The following is a 20339-nucleotide window of genomic DNA, read 5'->3' on the forward strand; positions in this document are numbered from 1 at the left end:
CATTCGTTTTGGCATGGCCCTGCAGGAGAAAAGCTGCATGAAGCTGATTGAAGGGCCCCTTTTGTCTGACATGAATTATTCTTTCATTGTCAAACCTTGTAACAGCATTCAGACATAGGGAGATTTACAATGTGAAATCCTAAACGGGGTCTATTCTTAAAATAAAATTGGGGGGGGGGGAAAGAGCTTTATCTTGCAACTTTGAAAATAGCTACATTAAAAAAAAAACAACCCTATTTCTGCAAATTAACTCTCGTCTGCAAAACCCAAGAGGCTGATGTTTCTTGCTTAATTTTGAATTATTTCAATGCTAAGGCCTCAAGTGAAAAACAGTTGCTTTAATGGTATAACCGTTGTCGACGTTTTTATTATGCCCAAAGATATTTGCTAGCGTGGAAGGGCTTGTTTGCTTTTTGTCTACTGTCGTTTACCTTCCATATGGATTTGCCCACGAATCTGTGGCTTCCCAATATCCTGTGAAATTAGAGCTGAGGATTATTTTCTAGGAAGAGAAAATATAAGTGTATAATGTTTAAATAATTGTTGGAAACATTTTGGAAAGCAGGGGCATAGTCAAAGTCACTGGTTCTATCAGGCTTTCAGATCTGCATCCAATTTCATCCTAAGGGCACATCTTGTCAGATATCTTGTGGCTTTGGTCTTAGCTGCTGACTGCGGAGGGCTCTGCTACTAAATTCTTGTTGCAACGAACTGAGCCATGCAGCTGGGCAGTGCCTCCAACATCACAAAATTGAACAATAAACATGTAGCACAAAGGTGCAGCTTATCCCTTATGTATCAGCGATGTTATCGGTTACAAAGTCGCCTAAGAGTTTTCAGGGCAAAATAGCCACCCGGCTTTTAGTCTCGTTTGAGGAAAAACCTCCTGAAATAATATTATACGATATCAGAATAATGTTATGGGTGTTCCAAACGCCTAGGGAAGTTGAATAGCTAGATGAGACAGAGGAGACAGACTAGATGAAAGAAACCGGTAGATTAGATTACATATGATTAGTGGTGTCTATTCATCTAATTTTTATTTTTTTTAAGGAAAAAAAGAACGATTTTATCAGTTTGTGGTATGTTTGAAGGAGCAAAGGCATTAGAAACTGCTGTAGCCTCAATATGAACATGCCAAGAAATAGAAGGGTTTGACATAAAATGTAACAGTGCAAATATTTAAGTTCCCTGTGTTAGCTTCCTACCTCGCTTAGCTACCTATCTGTCTTCTTGACTTCCCTAAGTGGTTATAACACACCCACCACCAGGATTCAGTCCTCTTTCCATTTTATTTAACTATTTTCCCACCTCGAATGAGACGACACGTTAACTGATTAGTTTGCGTTAAACTCTTGAGCAAACACACCATCTATTCAGACGTATACTTGCGGGCAACAAGCTGGTCTGATGAAGATTAGCAATTTATAGGAAAGTAGGGAACAGCCTTTTCAGATGCTAAGAAATTAAACGAATTGAGGGGAAACGCTGTTTTTCGCCCCTCCCTAGTCTGCATGTAGTACCCGTACATGGATGTATATTTTAAGGTCTTATTGTTCAGTGAAGAGCAAGACCACGTTGTAGTTTTTGTTTTGCTTTTGTCAGTCCGATAGGACCTTTTGGCAAAGGGAATGAGAGAGCCTGGTTGTTTCTAGTGGGGTCGCAGAGCCCGGGCAATGCTCTCCTCATTGTACTAGTCCTGTGGTGTGTCTGTATTTCAGAAAGCAAAGAGCCTGGATATACCCTCCCTGGGCACACTGGAAATCTACTGTCACCATAGCGCCTGCAATTCCCAGCAGCTAAGTTTCGAAATGAACAGCATGACGGGTCAGCACAACACCCATTTAACACTGTTTTTTTAAAGCCCGTTATTCTTGTATTTTTGGCTGTACACTAAGCCCTGGGATTCTTGAACTCAGGGCTTCTTTGGGTAAAGGAATCATTATCCTGCACTTTCTCTTTAATCGTGGTTCGTTGTGAGCACCTGCTATGTGGTTGCCAGTTACTAGTTACAGTCTTCTAGCCTGCTCTTATTGGGGCATTTCTCTGTAGGGGCGTATTTTAATTTTCTTTTCAAAGATTTTTTTTTTTTTTTTGAAGCCTTCTAAGGCTAAATAAAGTTGATGGCTTTGCAGGGGCAAAAACATGGGAAGAAAAACATTTTTGTTTGGTATCACTTACCAGCTTTCCAAGGATTATCAGATAAGTAGAAACAGAACTAATGATACAGTGCTAGTCAGCATATGTCTCCATGTGGAGCTCTGAGAGCTTATCATACATGAGGAAAAATGCTTGCTTACAACTATTTCCATCCAGTTATTTAATTGTTATACTTCCGTGCACTCCCAAACACGGGTTACTATTTTTGCATATTAAATGACAATCAAGGCCGTAGCGCAGCTTCTGAAATCTCTGGAAATAAGGTTTTCAACAGGATAGTCTCATCTTTGAAATGTTTTCTCAATAGACAGTAAACCTGATCTTTTTTGCATCTTTACCTCTTATTGTGGATTCAAGGTGGTTTGGGTGACGGGTTTTTTGGGTTTTAATTTTTGGCTTTATTTTGTCCTCCTTGATTTTGACTTTTTCCGTTTTTAAAAGGTAAGATTTGTTTCTCAAGGTTAAAAAAACCCCCAACAAACGAGGATAAAAGGTGCTGTATTTTTCTTTTTAATTGTTAGGATAACATCTAAAACCAAATGGGAAGCACCTTTAAAATATTCTTGAAATGAACTGTTGCTTTAAAAAATAACTATCAAGTTCTATTTTCGTTTTTGGTTTTTGTGCACTCGAATTCAGTGAATTAATCATTCGCTTATAGTCTCTGGTGGAATAGTTAATGTTCTTATACATGTAGATATACATTGCTTAAAATAGAAGATGCCAAATACATATACTTCCTAAGCATCTTTCAATCAAGAACAATTGATCAAAAATGAATGCAGTGCTACAGATAAGAGCATCTTTTATCTTAGAGCCTTTAAACCACCATTTATTTCCATCTAGTTTAGCTTAATTTCTTTTTATTGTGGTATTCCAATGAAAATATACAATGCCGTGTCTAATTTTGTTAGCATTCACATTAATAACCTGTAACTTTACATAACAATGAGCACTAAACAGCGAAAAGGCAGAAACAGATGCAATTATTTGTTGCTAGCTAAGTTACTGTACGTGACCCAGGTGCTGTAGTACTATTTGCATGTGTTTCCCACCTTTGTTCACTCAGACACATGGGGATCTCAAGCTATTGCTGACTAATTGATAGTTGTAGTAACTGCTATAGGCTCCTTAGATTAGAAATGCATGCAGACGTGTGTCTTGATTCAAACATTAAGGAACACACACTCTCACTTACTTACATGGGCAGAAAGTCTTCGTACTAATAGAGGTGTGTGATGGAGATAGCAGGACATAAAACAGAAGAGAGAGAGAGAGAGAGAGAGGGAGAGAGACAGAGAGAGACAGAGACAGAGAGATGGCATGCAGCATATATACCCCTACAAATAGTTCTAAAATGCGTTTGCAAATGCAGAAGTCTTCAGAACCATCCAACAGTTTCAGAACACCCTTTTTATCTCTTCTCCGTGGGACGTCTCCATCCAGATTACTCGAAAAAAGCGGAAAAGGTGAGAGCTCTGCCATCTTAGCTCTGAATTCATCTGATTTCCTTTTTTTTTTTCCTCCCTTGTATTCCTCATGCCATTGTCCATTCTTATGATGGCAGCCGCCCTTGCTCTTGAATGCAAGTGTCACAGCGGGAGCAAAAAGGGTTGAGGGCTGCATTGTCAAAGCCATGGTTGCCTATTGTTTCTTAGCCTTTCACTGCTCTGCTTTTCCGAGCCTCTTTCCCTATCAGTGGCCCCTGTCAAGGGGAGGAGTAGGGAGAAAATTGCAAGAGTTAGTCGTCCTTTTTATTGCACACTGTTATGATAAACAGCCTAGCAATACATTCCACAAAATTAGGAATTATAACGACGGGACCGGGGGAAAATTCTTTGTAGATTTGTGTTTGTCGCTGCCCATGTGTCAAAAGCTTGGTTTCTTAGGGCAGACTTTTGTACTGGTGTTTTGCCCAGCAAAAAGTAGAGGCAGCTGCAAAGTGAACAGTGAGCTATTTAGCCACAAGGTAAAAATTTCCTGTTGCTATTTGGATACCGATGCTTTTCAGTCTTAAGGAGGGGAAAAAAGCATGACTGAAGGCATTTCTCTAGCTGTCCATCCATTCATCCATCTATCCATCCGTCTGTATTTTACATGTTAAAGCAAATGATTATATATATATATATATATATATATTTTTTTTAAGGACAGAGACTCTGTTTGCAACTTGATTTTTTTTGAAAATGGCTCAACACAGAGCAAGGTTTGTGGTACAGTTCATTGAATTTTGCACTGGAAAATGAAGGAGGAATGACTCTATCTCTGGTTGCAAGAGAGTGCTGGGTTGTCAGATCATCTAAAAGTAAAATTTCTGTTACTGATCTAAAAGTCACCTTTTTTTTCCCTTCTACAAAAATAAAGTGCTCATGCCTGTTAATTGACATTTATATGTGTTATATTGTCTTGCCTGAATAGGCCAGTTTTTCCGGGTCTCAAAACTTTAGGGAGGTTTCAGAGTCATGGCCTCAGAAGTTTTTTGTTTAACGATGTCTGGGTATTGAAAAAAAAAATCTAAAATGTGACTTCCTGTAATAATTAAAGTGTATACAAATATCCAAGTTGTAAATGATCCAGTAGTTTTACCTTAAGGTGCTGTGTGTCTGTATTGCTGATTTTTTTTTTTTAAATCTGTGCTATCTAAGCAAGTAGAAGAGTGGCAACTGAAATTTTGCCTAGTGCTTTAGTATATACATTAGTGTTATGCTAAATACCAGCATCTTATCAATCCCCTTTTATTTATAGTTAGCAGACCCAATTTAGCTAAAATTTACCCATCGTGGAATTTCATTTTTAAGAGATTTGTGCATGACATTACGTTAACCAAATTATTTTGATATCTATAATTACCAAGAGAAAATGTTTCAAGCCATTTGAATGTTTATTTCTTGAACCCTGAATATTTAAGTGGTTGCGAATGTCTAGCACTATTTTATCATGTCTAATAATAACTGGCAGAGTGCTTTCACAGATGTAAATGTGGTTTAAGTCTTATAGGGGTTTGGAGAGAAATGCCACTTAACTGAAACTTTATATGCTCCTATTTTGGTTATGTTTGAGAGGACCTCATATTTGAGTCTTCCAAATACTAAATTCACAACAAAAAATATTTTGAAATAAATGGGGAAAATATTTCACTCCAACTGTTTTTTTTTTTTTTCCTTACAGAATTGTAGAAGTTACGGATTATAGAGTGCTAATAGTCTAATGAGCAAATTGTCTTCATGAAGTCTGAAAACACCTAGCTTTGCTTTTTTTGTTCTTAATGCTAAGCTTTTGCCATGTGCATTATCTTGCATTGCCAAGTTTAGGTCAGGCATGTGTCTGTCTGAAAAATCTTTAGAAATAAAACTTTTGAGGAAATGATGAAAGAACTCTGGCCTTGTTTTAAACCAAGGTCTGAATGCAATTGGGGCCACCCTCAGAGCACGATGTTTAATTTCCATTCCACATCTGCCTTATATTTACTATTGCAGGCCAGTGGTTACGTGCAAGGAGCACTTATCAGTGATAAAGTTTAGTAGCTCTTTTGTCAGGGGGCTGTTATTTCTGCCCTCTAAATCTGGGCTATCATTTTGTAAAATCTCCTATAATAGGAGCCAAATGGATAACCTGGGATCCTTAATGTGGGGGAAACTACTGTTGTGGACGAGGATTCAGGAGAGTTACAAATTCTGGTCACTGTCTGTTTTAGACACAGGGGGCTAAGCCTGATCTCATTCACTCTTGTCAGTCCACTGAAATCAGTGGATTTACATCAGTGCAAACCAAGTAAATACTGTGTCCGAATCAGGCCTAGTGAATCCTTTTCAGTTCAAGACCACAGACTGAACTTGCAGTTTTTTATGCATGCAGAGCTCCTACTTACCACATCTAATGTTAGATACCTGTGGGCCAGATACAACTGGACCAAACCTGAACTCATGTACATAGATGCAGGTCAGTTATTTCAGTGTTAACGCCTGATTCCCAATTACTGAAACGAGATCTGAGTATGAACTTTCGTGAGCCAGGAATAAGCCCTTGAATAAGTAGACGTATGTTTTTGCATAACTGTAGACAGTGAATTATTTTTCCCATGTGAAAAACAAAGTGGGAATTTTCAGTAGCATTCAGCATTGGCCTAACTCTTCTCACTGATGCTCATGGAAACCCTTTATTTTTCATGGAAGCGGAGGTAGTTTGTTGCGAGAGAAAATAGGAGTTCAGTTTGAGTAAAAAGCAGTAGGATTTGGACCCACAAATGTGTTTCATTTCTGCACAGAGCAGTCAGTTGGGAGTGAATGAAGTTTTGTAAACTTTGTTTTAGAAAATAATCTTCTCTGCACATTTTCTGAGGTGCAGTTTTAATATAATAAATGAGCTCATGGATCTTTCTATTCCTGGAGGCCTATTCTTTTTGGTTGTACAGAGGACTAGCTCCAGCCCCATCTACCAGTTAACTCCTCAGAATAGGGTTTGAGTGGGACCAAAGTGATGCACAGGCTTTGGACTCGGGAGTAAACTTGATCTTCCCTTCATTACAGGGAAACTTCCTGTGACTTCAGAGGGAATTGCTCGTATCCAGGAGAGGGAATGAATCTGCCAGGCTGCACTGGAGACAAGCCTCTGAGTGAGAATGACACTAAAAAGCTGCTGGCAGAGCAGTGGAAACCTTACTACTGAGTAATCTTCTCTCAAGACTTCCAGCCTTGGGTTACAACAGGGTTCATGTAAGTAGCCTGACGCCTTTCTTGATCGAATCTAAGCACTGAGCCTTTGACATTTTCCATCAGTACTTTCAGCAAAGTGGTAAAGCCAATGCCTGCAGTCCTTGTGAGCATGCATGTATGGCACACCCCTTCCCCCCCCACTGCTCCTGCTGGCCTGCTTGGGCTAATGTGCACAGAAGGTCCAAAGATGTGGATGTAAAACCAGAGCACAAGGAAAGCGAACCTTCTTGGTGGGAAAAGTCAAGAAAATATGCATGGCCGCTGTAGACGAGTTTGTCATTGAATCCACATTCCTGTCTCATTATCACTTGCGGCATATAGGAATCAGGTAATAATACCCTTTATAAATAGTTTGAGAGCCAGCTACCGAACTCAGCCAGAGCCGCCCTATTCAAGGGCCCAGTCAAAGTCAGCCTCTAAAATTCACTCATCACTGATATCATGCCCAATTTTAGCTGCTGTTAATTCATATGGTCAATGGTAGCTTAAATGTAAAACATGTAAGCTACCATTGACCAAGAATGGGAAAACAGCAAATGCTAGAATAATAAAGCTATCGTGTGTCATGTTCTTTACAAGCGAATATATCCCAGACCTTGTTTCCTGTTATGTTGCCTTCATGTTCCCTCAGGGCTACCCACTTTGAGCCCTGGACTGGTTTCCTAGTCAGCTTCCTCTCTTTTTATTGCTGCCCCATGTGTGTGTGGAAAGCCTTCTGAGTCTGCTAAGTCACCACCTTCTCAGATCCCTCCTAAAACCCATGTTCTTCCAGGTTGTCTGCAAGAAATGAATTCGTCTGTTAGAATACATGTGTGTTTGCTATGGATCTGGTTAGGTTGATGTGAACTTACCTACACCAAACACCCATATGATTTTCCTCTTGTAATCCTTTTCCTTCTTTTTCCATTTATTTCTTAATGCCATTGGTTGTGTGAGTCCTAGAGTTACATTAGTTAACATCATGGCTCTACTGACCACATCAAGGCTTTTTATTGGCTACAGAGAGGTTGCGGTGTTGTTTAACTGGCGAGTTGTAATAATCAGAACTTCATTCCCAGGTACAGGCCTTAGATCAGAAAAAATCTGGATTAAGACGCATTAGCAGATGGCAAGACAGATCTTTAGGTCCTGGGCATCTGCAACCATTACTTAAATCAGTGAGAGTTGCAGAAGCTTAACACTTCTTAGGAACATGCATTCATGAAAGAAGAAACTAACAGTTACTTGCTTCTTGGTGATAAACTTCCATGTAACATCACCTCCTGTACAAGCACATCGTTATTGTGATGCATAATGTTACCAAAACCCGTTAGAGTCATGAACACGTATTTAGGAAAGCTCATAAATTTCCTTTAACTATGGACTTTACTTCACTGAATGTTCCTAAGGATTGGGACTATTATTCATGAATACTAACCCAAGTCCAGTTAAATCCTGGTACAAAAGTCAGCACCAGTATTCCTAGGCTCCAAGGTGATGCAAGTGATGGATAAGATCACAAGTGACATTTCCTCTTGTCTAGCTGCCGAAGGGTGGTTGGTTGCTTCCTTCCACTCTGTTTGCATTGCTGGAGGAGAAGACATAGTCAGCTTAGTGAAGCATTCATTTAGCTGTTAAGACCAAAGGTCCTGAAAGTTGCATTGTGCATGCAGATATCACGTGGCCCGGACTTACAGATTTCCTAAAAATACACTACTTTATTTGCATATTCGGACTTTGTATTTGATTGATCTTTTTCTTTATTTTTATTTCCTGTGTCTGTTCCCTTTTTCCAGTATCAGTAAAAAATAAATCCTTTTATTGGCTACTTCGGGTGCCCTTAATTGGCTTTGTTCTGGGACAAAGGAGGAGCCCTCAGGTGCTCCTGTCTCCTTTGGGAGGAAGAGCTCTTCCTCTCTGGCTCGTATGATGGCTTATTTCAGACTCGGCTGACGAGTTCCCCAGTAGATGGACTCAGCTGTCTCTTGGCTCTGCACTGTCATTGCTACTGGTGATACCACTTCTCTCAGCAGCCACACTGTGACAGCTTCCACGATGCCCTCAAGGAGCATGAGAAACTCAGTTTTTCATGCTGCACATGCTCTCTGAGGCTCTGAGTTTGGACTGGAAGTGTGCATTTGTGGGCTGGGGCAAGGAAAGGATGAGCAATGTGTGACCCACACATGATTTGCGGACTCAAGCTCACTTACTTCAGCCATGGGTTAGGTGGTAATTCTAGTTCACATGTCCAGTCATAGAGCACAGTAACCTGACTAGGACCACAGAGACTAGAAGTGCATGGCAGCATATCCTGTTCTCAAGTCCCATCAATGCCTCTGGGAGAATTAAACACCCACTAGAGAAAAATAGATATTTGTGTTAGATGCCTAGATTAGAGGCATCTAACACAAATTAGAGGCACAAATGAACACAAAATTAGAGGCATTAGAGATTAGAGGCCTAGACTAGATGCCTTTCTGGGATGTATCCTTTAGTTACACATAACTGGACTCAGCGTAGGGATAACTGGGTGAATCTGGGTGGCCTTTTTGTACTGGAGGTCAGACCTGATGGTGTAATGGTCACTTCTAGTGGTCAGAAGACCTGTGGATCCACTCTGCTTCTAACCAGCCTTGGAAACAGGCCATATAGATTAATGATTTAGGAACCCTTTGCTCAACTCTAACCAAATATGCCGTCAATAAACATGGAATTTCACATCTTCTTTTCTTGTTGCTAGCAAACTTTGACATTTTCATGTTATTTAATTCATAATTAAAATATATTAACAGCTGCCTTTTCAGTACAGATGGTCTGCAGGTGAAACTTGTGCATGCCCAAACTACAAGATGTTGGACATCTTGAATTTTGCAGCTTGTTACCTGTCTCTTCCATGTCATAGTGCCATAATTTGGAGAGGAATAAAGTTGTTGAATAATATCCTTGTTTTCTTTTCCAAGTCCAGGCTTTATCTCTACCAATAATAGTTAAGGTCTTTATGATATTTATAGTCAAAGTGCATTACAGGCGGCCACCTTGACTTACCTTCTTGTCACTTACCCCAAAATAGGAAGTCATTCCTGGAAAGGAGAACAAGCACCGTTGTTGCCCGCAAGCTCTTCCCAGGAAAGGGCAGCATTAAGTCCAACTTGTGTGGTCGTAGGAGTCCTGATGGAGGAGGTTGCCCAAGAAGTGTGTTGACTCTCTGTGATGCTGTATGGCTTCAGTCTGGTCTTGCTATTCACCTCCAAACCACTTGGCAGATGGACTGGTTGGCAGCTTGGGCATGTGCTTTACAGTAGAGTTGACTAATTAGCTTTGCTGCAAAGCATCACTGTCTACACATGCGGCATTATTTTAAGCTGCAGTAAGCTAATTAACAATGCCATAGGGCAGTACTAGTACTATCCTCTGGTGGAGCTATTTACTCCACCACAACACACATGTAGATGGTGACTGGGGCTGGCTAGGGGATGAGGACGCTACAGGGCTGGGGCTGCCTGCTGGCTATCCCTGCACGATAGTACCCTTCTGCCCCAGCCAGCCCCAACGCTGCACATTGAGCTGGGTCAGAGCAGCTCCAGGCTTGCAGGCTGACCCCGCCAGGCCCTCTGTCAGTGGGGGCTACGCTGCCTTGGCTCAATGTGCTGCGGTTGCGGGTGCAGGTATAAATGCTGCACCTGGGAGACAAAAACTCCAGCACAGTTTGCCCAGGCACACTAATTTTATATGTAGATCTGCTCACTGTATGTTACTAGCAATTGTAGTTTGGGCTCCACTGACTCCACTAACTGAACTGATTTTTTCACATAGAGAAACTAATCAAAGAGCAATGATTTGCAAAAGTCTATAGAAGGAGTAGTGTCAAAATGTTTTTCAGGATGGGAGAAGGGTTTCCTTCTGCCTTCTACTTGACCTAAGACTGTACTTTGGGAACCTTGATTTTGTCCTGGGTTTTTACAGCTCAGCACAACAAAGTCTGGTTCATGACTAGGGCACCTAGGTGTTACTTCAATGCAAACAGATTATTATAAGAAATAGTAGAAGTCCTTACTGCCTTTGTGGCTCACCTCCCTGTACTGGGGTAGTAGCATCAGTCCTGAAGTGCCCCTGGTAATTGAATGCTGATGATTACAGAACTTTGAATAAACTCCCAGTCGAGCATGTCTTTTCCAGGATAACTGTTTAGGTAGGCAATTGAAACGTGTGAGGAGAGAGTTTAAGAAAGGCCAGGATTCATTTAAACCAGTTATTAATCAGCTTTTCTTATCTAAAATATCTATATAATTTAAATTAATAAATGTAATCATGAAGATGTGAGCATTAATTAAAACCATGTAAATGTCTCCATATCTCTCATAGTATACACCTAGTACCTACAGTGCAGTGCAAATGCACATATGTACTTTAATAATAAAGCTATATAATTGGCCTGGTAATCTTAGTCATTGAGAAAGTGTGTCTGTTTCCAAGGCTGTATTATGCTTGTAGTTTGCAGTGTGGATTGCCGTTTTGGATGCCTTCTTCCAGAAGGTGATTCAAAAACTAAACATTCGTAAAATGATCTTATAGGCCATCTGGTTCTTGCTCGTTTGAAAAGCTGCATTCAGAAGAGTGGATCAGACAAGGAAGTCCATGACTAACCTTCATTGATGGGAGGTTTAAAATAAACTTGTTGCGACTAAAGACCGCCGTGCCAGTTTTCCAGCATGCATGTTGTCATTTTAATGCAGTGCACTTTATCAATCAGCTAATGATTAATTGCAGCAGGATGGTTCCCGATTTGAAATTAGACACAAAATGCTAATATGCAGGGGACAAGGTACACACAAACTTTGTCCTGGATCCAGCAAAGACTTGTACATAGGTGCAGCTTTGCTCATAGGAGTAGACTACTTGAAGTCATTATTAGGATTACTCATTTGGGCATGTTTGTTGCCCATTGGTCTATACATGATCTATGCCTTATAGATTTCATAGACATTAGGGCTAGAAGGGACCTCGCGAGATCATCGGGGCCAGGCCCTTGCCCAAGGGGCAGGAAGTCAGCTGGGGTCACATCACCCCAGCAAGATAAGCATCCAAGCGTTTCTTAAAGGTATCCAGAGTAGGTATTTGCACCATGTCTGGGGGAAATCTATTCCAGATCTGGAGACTTGGACTGTAAAGAAGTTTTTCCTTAAGTCCAGCCTAAAATGGTCTTCTAGCAGTTTGTGACTGTTAGACTTTGTCTTTCCTTGGGGTGCCCTGGTGAGCAGATGTTCTCCCGGTTCCTGATGTACCCCCTTATATGCTTATAGGCAGCCACCAGGTCACCCCTGAGCCTTCGCTTCTCCAGGCTGAAAAGTCCCATGCCTCTCCGCCTCTCCTCATAAGGCCTGCTCTCTTGACCTCTGATCATGCGTGGGGCTCTCTTCTGGACCCTCTCGAGCTTCTCCACATCCTTTGTAAAGTGCAGAGCCCAGAAGTGGATGCAGTACTCCAGCTGCAGCCTCACCAAGGCCAAGTAAAGCCAGAGGATGACTTCTTGGATCTTGCTCAAGATGCATCTGTAGATGCAAGCCAGTTTTTTATTTGCTTTGCCGGCTGCGGCATCACACTGGTGGCTCATGTTCATCTTGTGGTCAGTCATGCCCCCAAGTCTCTTTCAGATGTGGTGCTAGTGAGTGTAGCACTGCCGAGCCTGTAAGTACGATGTGGGTTTTTTCTCCCTTTTATTTTTCTGCTGTGCCCAGTCTGCATAGGATTTGAGTATTTTGCTATCCCGTGTAACAACCCTGTGCAGCTTTAGATGCTCATGTGGGGAGCTGAGGGGGGAAGGGAGTCCCCCCCTACCTCGTAGGCCCAGCCTGGCTCCCCCCAAGACCCCATCAGGGGTTGCCAAGCTGGACCCATATGGCAGGGGCGGCTCCATTCCTCCCCGCCAAGACTCTTGACAGCAGCAGCCATAGCTGCTTCACCTGGAGCTGGTGCAGGGGGGAGGGAAGCAGAGCCCCCCTTGCCTCATGGGTCTGACCTAGCTACCCCTGCTGGGGTCTTGGGGAGAGCTGTACTGGGCCCACAAGGTGCGGGGTGGGGGGGGTGCTGTGTTTTTCCTGCCTCCTGCCCCAGCACTGGCCACTGTCAAGACACTTGAAGGGTGGCCTGGGAGGGAAGGGAGCCCCCCAGCCTTGTGTGCCCAGCCCGGCTCCCCACAAGACCCTAGCAGGGGTAGCTGGAGGGGGGGGCATGAGGCATGTGTGGCTGGGGGGGATCCCTTGCCCCAGCCCACCCTCCCTCCCCAGCTGTGCAGGGAGGAGACTGCCTCCACTATGTGACAGCCCTGGGGACAGGGCTGGACTGGTGCTCACCCATGTGAACACCAGCCTAGCCCCATAAAGCTGCATGGGATGTGGGTGTAATCACCTAAAATGAAGGCTCTTTGCCTTAGTGCGCCCTGTCTGATACTTAATCAGACGAGGGTTAAATTTTCATGTGATCAGCCATTTTAAAAGTGCTCTGCAGCCATGGGTGTTTGTAGAACACTGTCCATGGCCTCATCTTGTGAAAAATGTCACTTCTCTAAGTGCCCTGAGTCTAATTCTGACTTCCCTTTGGTAACTCCACTCAGTACATTGGTGTTCTTCATCATGCACCGTAAGTCAGGGTGTATAAGTCTTAGAATATGCCTAAGAATGGTTGCAAAGGATTATGGAGCAGTATGTTATGGGAAGAAGCCATTTTGAGGGTCACACGCCAAAAAATGCTTTGCGACGGCTGAACAAAGTTACTCTTGCTGAAAGTTTGTCCAGGTTTAACCTTTTTACTTTTGCAAAATATGCTGTGGATTTTTTTTAAAGGATTTTTTTATAATGGTATTATCATTGAAATCCCTACCTAAGACCCTATCCATCAAAATCATGTTACATGTTTCTCAGCCAAGTTCGCAGCATGCATGGTTTAACAAATACAAAGTGCTTGGTTATATAAGACACTATAAGTCATGAATACATTTTCTATATATCCTGGTCATTTCCTGAGTAGATTTCAACTAGGTTGAGAGCTGAGTGAATTTAGTGGAAACTTGCATTTACTTTTATCTGAGAGGAACTTAGAGAGGTAAGAGAAGTGAAGCATGTTTTGGAATTGGGCACTTCTACCAAGATCTCTGTGGGGGACATCTTGTTGAGCCATGTTCTTTCCACTCCACTGCAGGACTTGTAGGAAAAAAATGTCATCAGAAGACCTTTAAAATATTGCGGTAGGTCATCATCTGGGGTTGTTTAACCAAAGTCAATGGATTCTCAGTTTGCACCAGCTGAGGATCAAACCCAATGGAGAACTGAGTGGGAATAATCCCATTGCTGGTACGTGTCATTGCCAATGGCGGTATCATATTGATAAAATAACAGCAGATTTGAGCTTTCACCCATGTGCACCAATCCAAATCCAGATGCTCCTACTAAACTGGTCAGTCTTTCCCCATGTAAAATTCTCATTGAAGAACACTGAGAGTCTTAACTGGGAAGGATATGACCTCATAGAACTTGATTCGTTGACCATTAATATCCTTTTTCATTTTTTTTCACTGGCTATTGGATGAGGCTTTTGCCTAAGGTTCAGGGAACTCTGGCAAACTTTTTTTCACATCTCTATTTCAATCTTTAGCTGGCCCCTTTGCTTTCTGGTTCCTTGTCCTATGAAAGACTCTGTTAAGAGATGGCTATATAGTAGAGAGATTGGCTATGCTAGCCTTTTTCCGTGGTGTGGCTGGCAACTTGGTTTGCAGCAAGCAGCACTCATTTTAGTTGAACTCTTAAGACTGGTGAGAAGGATAAATGTAAACTGTGACCGATTCAGGCAAGCAGTGTATCTGTAGTGATTGGGGACTCTCATGATTGCATTTAGCTTACGGGATAATTATAGTTACAATTGAGTTAATCATCCAAACTCTGAGAGGACGCTGAGCTGAGCAGAAACTCCTCCATCAGTGCCATCATTGTTACATACTACAATTTGTTATGTGTCCACCTGGAGCTCTTTGGTCCGGTAGCTTCCTCTGTCTCAGACGTGGATCCAAAAGTCTCCTTTTTGTCTTCTTGTTTTGTGTCCTATCCCCAGTGGCACAGGACGGTGAGCAGTATCTTTTAGGACAGAGAGAAGGGAAGACCCCAAGAAGCCTGATTTCTACTTCAGTGCTTAGAATTGCACCCTTAAGTGTCAGTTTTCTCCTCCAGATGAGCAAGACTTTAACTATAACCATAGCATAGATATAGAGCCAACATAATATTTACTGTCATTAAGTTCTTGTTATATTCTCTATTAAAAAATGGAGAGTCTGACAAAAGGTCGTAATTTATCAGCAGTCATTTTTTATAACTTTAACAAAGGACTGAAAATCTGTTCACTTTCTCTTGCTGGCTGTTTCAGTGCTGGATCTCTGATCTTGTTGCTAAGTCACTGGTTTGCGAGACAGGAGACCTGGATCAATGGGTTTTGCTGTGCTGTTCTTGTGTGGCCTTGGGCAGGTCACTTAGGGTAACATTTTCAAAAGTGGGAGCTTGCAGTATTTTCAGAAATGAAATTTTAATGGTATGTAGGTGCTGGACCCCTATTTGTTTCAGGGTAGGGGCTACCTCTCTTACCATGAGTTTCTAGTGTGCCCAGAACAACGGGACCTGGTCTTGGTTGGGGACTTTAGGTACTAAGGTAATGCAAAGGGTTGCAGAAGGGACCATAGTTATAACTTTTTTACGTCTAGGTCTGCATTAGGGCTGAAGGGTATTGGCAGGGTCGGGTAATGGGAAGTAATCATGTACATAGCCTCTTTTTGCACCATATCTGTTCTGAGAGAAACAGGAGGCTTCAGTCTTCAAGGTTTCCAATCCCTTAGTTTTCATGAGAACAAAAGAATTCTCCCAACTCCGTAGCTTATAAGAACCAAAACCCGTCTTGGGATTTCTTCTGGGTCCCCATCACAGCATCTGCTTGGACCCGCTGCTTGTCCCAAAGCTGTCAGGTGTCCAAAGTGCAACAGTGAGACATTCTTTCACTGTAGCTGATATGAGGCACCTTTGCTGCCTGGCATACTTGATGCTGAAGGCCCAAACTGGTTGAGTTCTTGACTGGTTTATGGTTGTTGCTAACTATTTTGAGGTTTAGTGAAGCAAAGATCAAGTGTTTTCATGGATGAACACCAGGAACATGTAATATGGGCTCCAGATGGTTGATCCACCTCATTAGCCAACTACTAAGCCACTGCAGAAGGGAAACTTTTGAGGACAGAAATATCTTTATGACTAGAAAACCATTCAAATTTGGGAAATGGTATCTGTTGACAAATGTTGACTGAGAGGTGCAGAATCCCAGACCTAGGACATTGCAGCTCCATGTGAAACCTGTCTTCCACTCGCTACGCTGGCTTCCTATCACATCACATCACAGCCGGTCTTCAAGGTGCTCAGAGGTTTAGACCTAGGATCTCTAATAGATTACCAAAAGCTCCAGGACGGAGCACCACAATTAACCATCCTGTTTGGCAAGCACCCTCTGTAGGAAATAAAGCTTTTGTTCAGCCTGGTCCAAGAAAGGAATGAACCTCTACCAGATCTAAGAACCACCATTATCTTTTCCCGGTACAAGGTGTACTAATAAAAACGTAGTGCTGAGATATTGAAAAGCTAAATACCCACACAATGTCTTTAATGGTGGGGAGAATACCGGGAGAAAAGAGAAGCTAGTTGCTTCACTTAATATACTTCTGTAAAGCACGTTGATCCCAAAACGACAGAGGCAGTAGAAGAACCTGAGCAGAGTAAAATAATAGGGAAGAAATAACAAGGACAAAAGAGAGGTTGTCTACCTTGATCTGCATCCCGGACCTATCTCTTTGCATGTATTAACTGGCTGCATTGGTTATGGCAGACATTTTAGGTTGAAGTTACCTTTCTATATAAAATTGTAATTCATATATGAATGGGTGGCATAACAGTAGCTACAGGAGTGAGTGGATCCTGATTCCTGCTGAGTGACAGCCGTCTAACCATTTGTAACCCTGACTCCTGTCATATGAAGTGCTCTTTGCAGCACTCCTTTGTATCTCACCTTTATTATATGGTATATTAGTGACAGCAGATTTGGACCCACAGTATTATGGTGCAAAGTAGAAAGTGCAACGCCCAGTACCAACTGTAATAGCATAATAGGATAAGTGCGAGAGAGAAACAGCAGGATATAATAGGTACTCAGATGCTTCAGTGCTGGAGGCCATGTATTTACCTGGCTAGAAGAAAGCTGGAAAAATAGGGCAACATAAGAACAGAGTGACAGTATACATTCTCCAGGAAGTGCTTGTGGGTGAATTGAAAATGCAGCAATATGGCACATTATGTAACAAATAACAACAATAATACCTGCACTCAGTCCTGTTCATACTGCCACTCTTCACCCAAGGTGCCTAGCGGATCTCAGAGTACTGCCCCCTACCTTGTTACATTGCTTATCCCCCCGTCCCGTATAAAATCTCTCCACTGTGCTTCGTTCTTCATGAAATCTGGAATGACAGAAAGAACGAGTACGTTCTCCAGCCTAGTCTAAATGTCACATCTCCAGCTGCAAATACTAAAATGCAGCTACTGCACAGGTTACCAAAGACCAGCCATGCCATGTGACACTTGGGAATGAAACTGGTGGGGGAATGAATCAGAAGTGATGATACCAAGGAGGTACTAAGGATACGGCTTATTATGTGCAGGGAGAGGTAAGTCAGTGGTGATCATCCAGGCCTTATTTAGATCACTTAACAAAATGTCATTGTCTTTGGCATGAAGGATAGTCTGGCTGGCTGGTGTCCTCTCTTCCATATCCATGGTCAGAGGTGACCCTCTCTGTTTAGATTTGCCTTTGCAAGGAGGTTGGTTACCTAAAAGGCATTAGCTTGGGCCAGTTTCAGGGTGAAGACAAAAGAAAGCATTCACTGTTGAGCTTTGAAGTGCCACCCAGTGCTTCAAGAAGAAGCCAGGGAACAGACTTGCTAATGCCTTGTACTTAGACAAGAGGTGTCTGCAAGGGTTTAGATAGGGCTGATTCTGCCTTGAGCAGCAGTTGCGCTACATGGCCCCACGAGTCCTTTCCAAGCTCTATTGTCTAGATGTCACACAAATGGAGGGAGAGGACTGCTGGCCTTCGTCTCCCAGGAGCTGTAATGTCTAGCTTTCTCACCCCTGCCTGTGCTGACCCAATTTCCCAACAAACTGAACAGTCTGGAGGAAACATCATGAGTGAAACCTGCCACTTCTTCTGTTCTTCCTCTCTCCTCCCGAACCTTCCCCCACCCCACCCTGCCACATTTGCAGATGCAGACAGGGGAGATACGGCTCCCTAGGTTTTGCTTTCTTGTTTAGCAGGGGGTTATGCACTGAGCTTGGACACTCCCTCAGGCAAAGCCAGATGATGTGCTTGCCAGTCGTTTTCAGAGTTAAGATTTATTTTTCCATCCCACCCCCCCCCCTTTGAAGTTTACTGCTCTTATTACTTTCATGCTCTTCTTTTTTCCTTTTTTGCTACTCCAAGTCCAGATTGCTGAGCTCTGACTGGGCTTCTGTTGACCACTCACACTCACTTATGGTTTTTCCAGTTATCCGGTTTACCAGTTTCATTTACTTCAGTGAAAACAGATTTTTTACTCATTTGCTGACTTGGACTGAGAAAGGTGGTGGCTCATATATTCTCCTGCTGGAGAGATGACTCATGTATTCTTTTCTTCTTACATAATGACTTATATTCTCTTTCTCAATGGTGCTTAGGAACAAGTTAAATGAACCATTTAGATGAGTCTCAGAGAGACACCAGAGATAGAGGTGATATGTGTAATATGATGTTACTTCATTGCTCTTCAGCTCGGGCTGCCTTGCACTGAGTTACTCTGTTAGACCTCTGTACGCCTGCTTGCTGATGTCAGAAAGAGTCCAAGTGGGTTTAGCTACACAGCGGTGGGCTCAAAGACTATGTCAGAAGGTGTAAGTTAAGTCTTTCATTTACACCCTGACCGCCTTTTGCTGTGTTTTACTCTTCTGACTTCATCCTAGTACACAACTGAGATATGCAAACTTCTAGAGAGTGGGCTAAATTCCCTTTACCTTTGCTCTAAGGCTTTGGGGCTTGTCTAGACTGTTATTATAGGCCAGAGCTTCAGGTGAAGTATCACATCACATCAGTGGAGCAATGCTAGGTTACATCAGCCAAAGTTTTGGTCCTGTCCAGGGGTGGTGCAAAATGCTGCCCGCAGGCTGGGTACGGCCCACCAGGCCATTCTATCCAGCCCGCAGGGTCCCTAAACATTTTAGAAAATTAATATTTATCTTCCCCTGGCTGCCTGTCATGCGGCCCTCAATGGATTGTCAAAACTCAGTAAGCGGCCCTCCGCTCGAAATAATTGCCCACCCCTGTGCTACACTGATATTACTAGGGTTCAAGAGATATAGAGAACACACGTGTGTGCAAGACCCACAAGACTGGTTTGTTATAAAGGGACTTGGGATTAACTGAACTGTGTAACAAAAAGAGGGAAGTTTGCTGGGGATGGAAGAGGAGCAAGAGAGGGGACCTGCAGGAGTGTATTTTTGTCGTGGTTACCACCCACTGCAAATGCATTAATGAATAGAGCTCTCCCTGATTTAAGCTTCTGCAAATGGCCTAACTACCAATGGGACTCCTTTAAAAATATCTTCCAGAGAAATGCCACCATCCTTAGCTGCATTTCTGGGTTTGAATGGTATGGAACTGGATGCAGGTGTTGGACTCCCTGTTTTCCTCTAGTGTTAATCCATCCGCCTCCCCGCTTCAACCGTTATATGTCAGGTCCTGAAATGTGTCTGAGGTTGATATATAGGCTCATGTGATACCACTTGTGTTATATAAATCTTGAAGGAAATGGATAATAAAATTCACACCACAGTTCCAGGAACTGCCAAGATGGAGGAATGTGTTCAGAATGAAACACAGTGCGGTCTTTAATAATACAACAAGGTTTATTAAAATTACTAAAAAGTCTGTAGTTCTTTCCTAGGTAAAGTATAGTATAAAGATTATTTAAAACAATAAATCCTGAGGTTAAAAAAACATTAAACATTTTTGAACGTCAAGAAATTTGCATGGAACATCTTTCTACATATTTAAATATGTCTCCTTCTACATATTTAACAGATTTATTAGGGAAAATCCAATTTAATTTTGTTTTCAGCCTACAAAGATGAAAACATTTTGCTGACTTCTAGGAGGACAGAAAAAAAAGTATCTATAGAGAGTTGTTTTACGTTGACTCAGTTACTTTCCTGAGGGGCATATGCAGAAGTTTAACTTACATTAAAGAGGAGAAAAAAGTTCTTTATCAAACACAGTTGCACTCCTAAAACAGAAAAGTGAAGATTTTAAACCAGAATGTATTAGATTAGTGGGCAAAAATTACAGAAGCCTCCCCTGGCAAATTCAGATGTGGAGTTGGAGACCGTG

General features: G+C 42.2%; 2 long non-coding RNA genes across 2 annotated transcripts in view; one reads left to right on the top strand and one right to left on the bottom strand.

The window, feature by feature from the left end:
• Window positions 1–20339, top strand: part of LOC149853460 (uncharacterized) — a 187457-nt gene that overhangs the window by 40983 nt on the left and 126135 nt on the right. Inside the window, exon 3 of the long non-coding RNA XR_016439209.1 lies at window positions 6687–6872. This is a non-coding gene — a long non-coding RNA (uncharacterized LOC149853460). The remainder of the gene's footprint in view (window positions 1–6686; window positions 6873–20339) is intronic.
• LOC149853461 (uncharacterized) lies at window positions 2395–11021 on the bottom strand. The gene is made up of 3 exons (XR_016439211.1): window positions 8290–11021; window positions 7724–7938; window positions 2395–3865 (listed from the first exon to the last, which is right to left on the bottom strand). It is a non-coding gene; the product is annotated as an uncharacterized LOC149853461 (long non-coding RNA).

This window comes from Crocodylus siamensis, chromosome 14 (genome assembly GCF_052110815.1).
Source record: "Crocodylus siamensis isolate JL-2025a chromosome 14, ASM5211081v1, whole genome shotgun sequence".
In the NCBI taxonomy this organism is placed as follows: domain Eukaryota; kingdom Metazoa; phylum Chordata; order Crocodylia; family Crocodylidae; genus Crocodylus; species Crocodylus siamensis.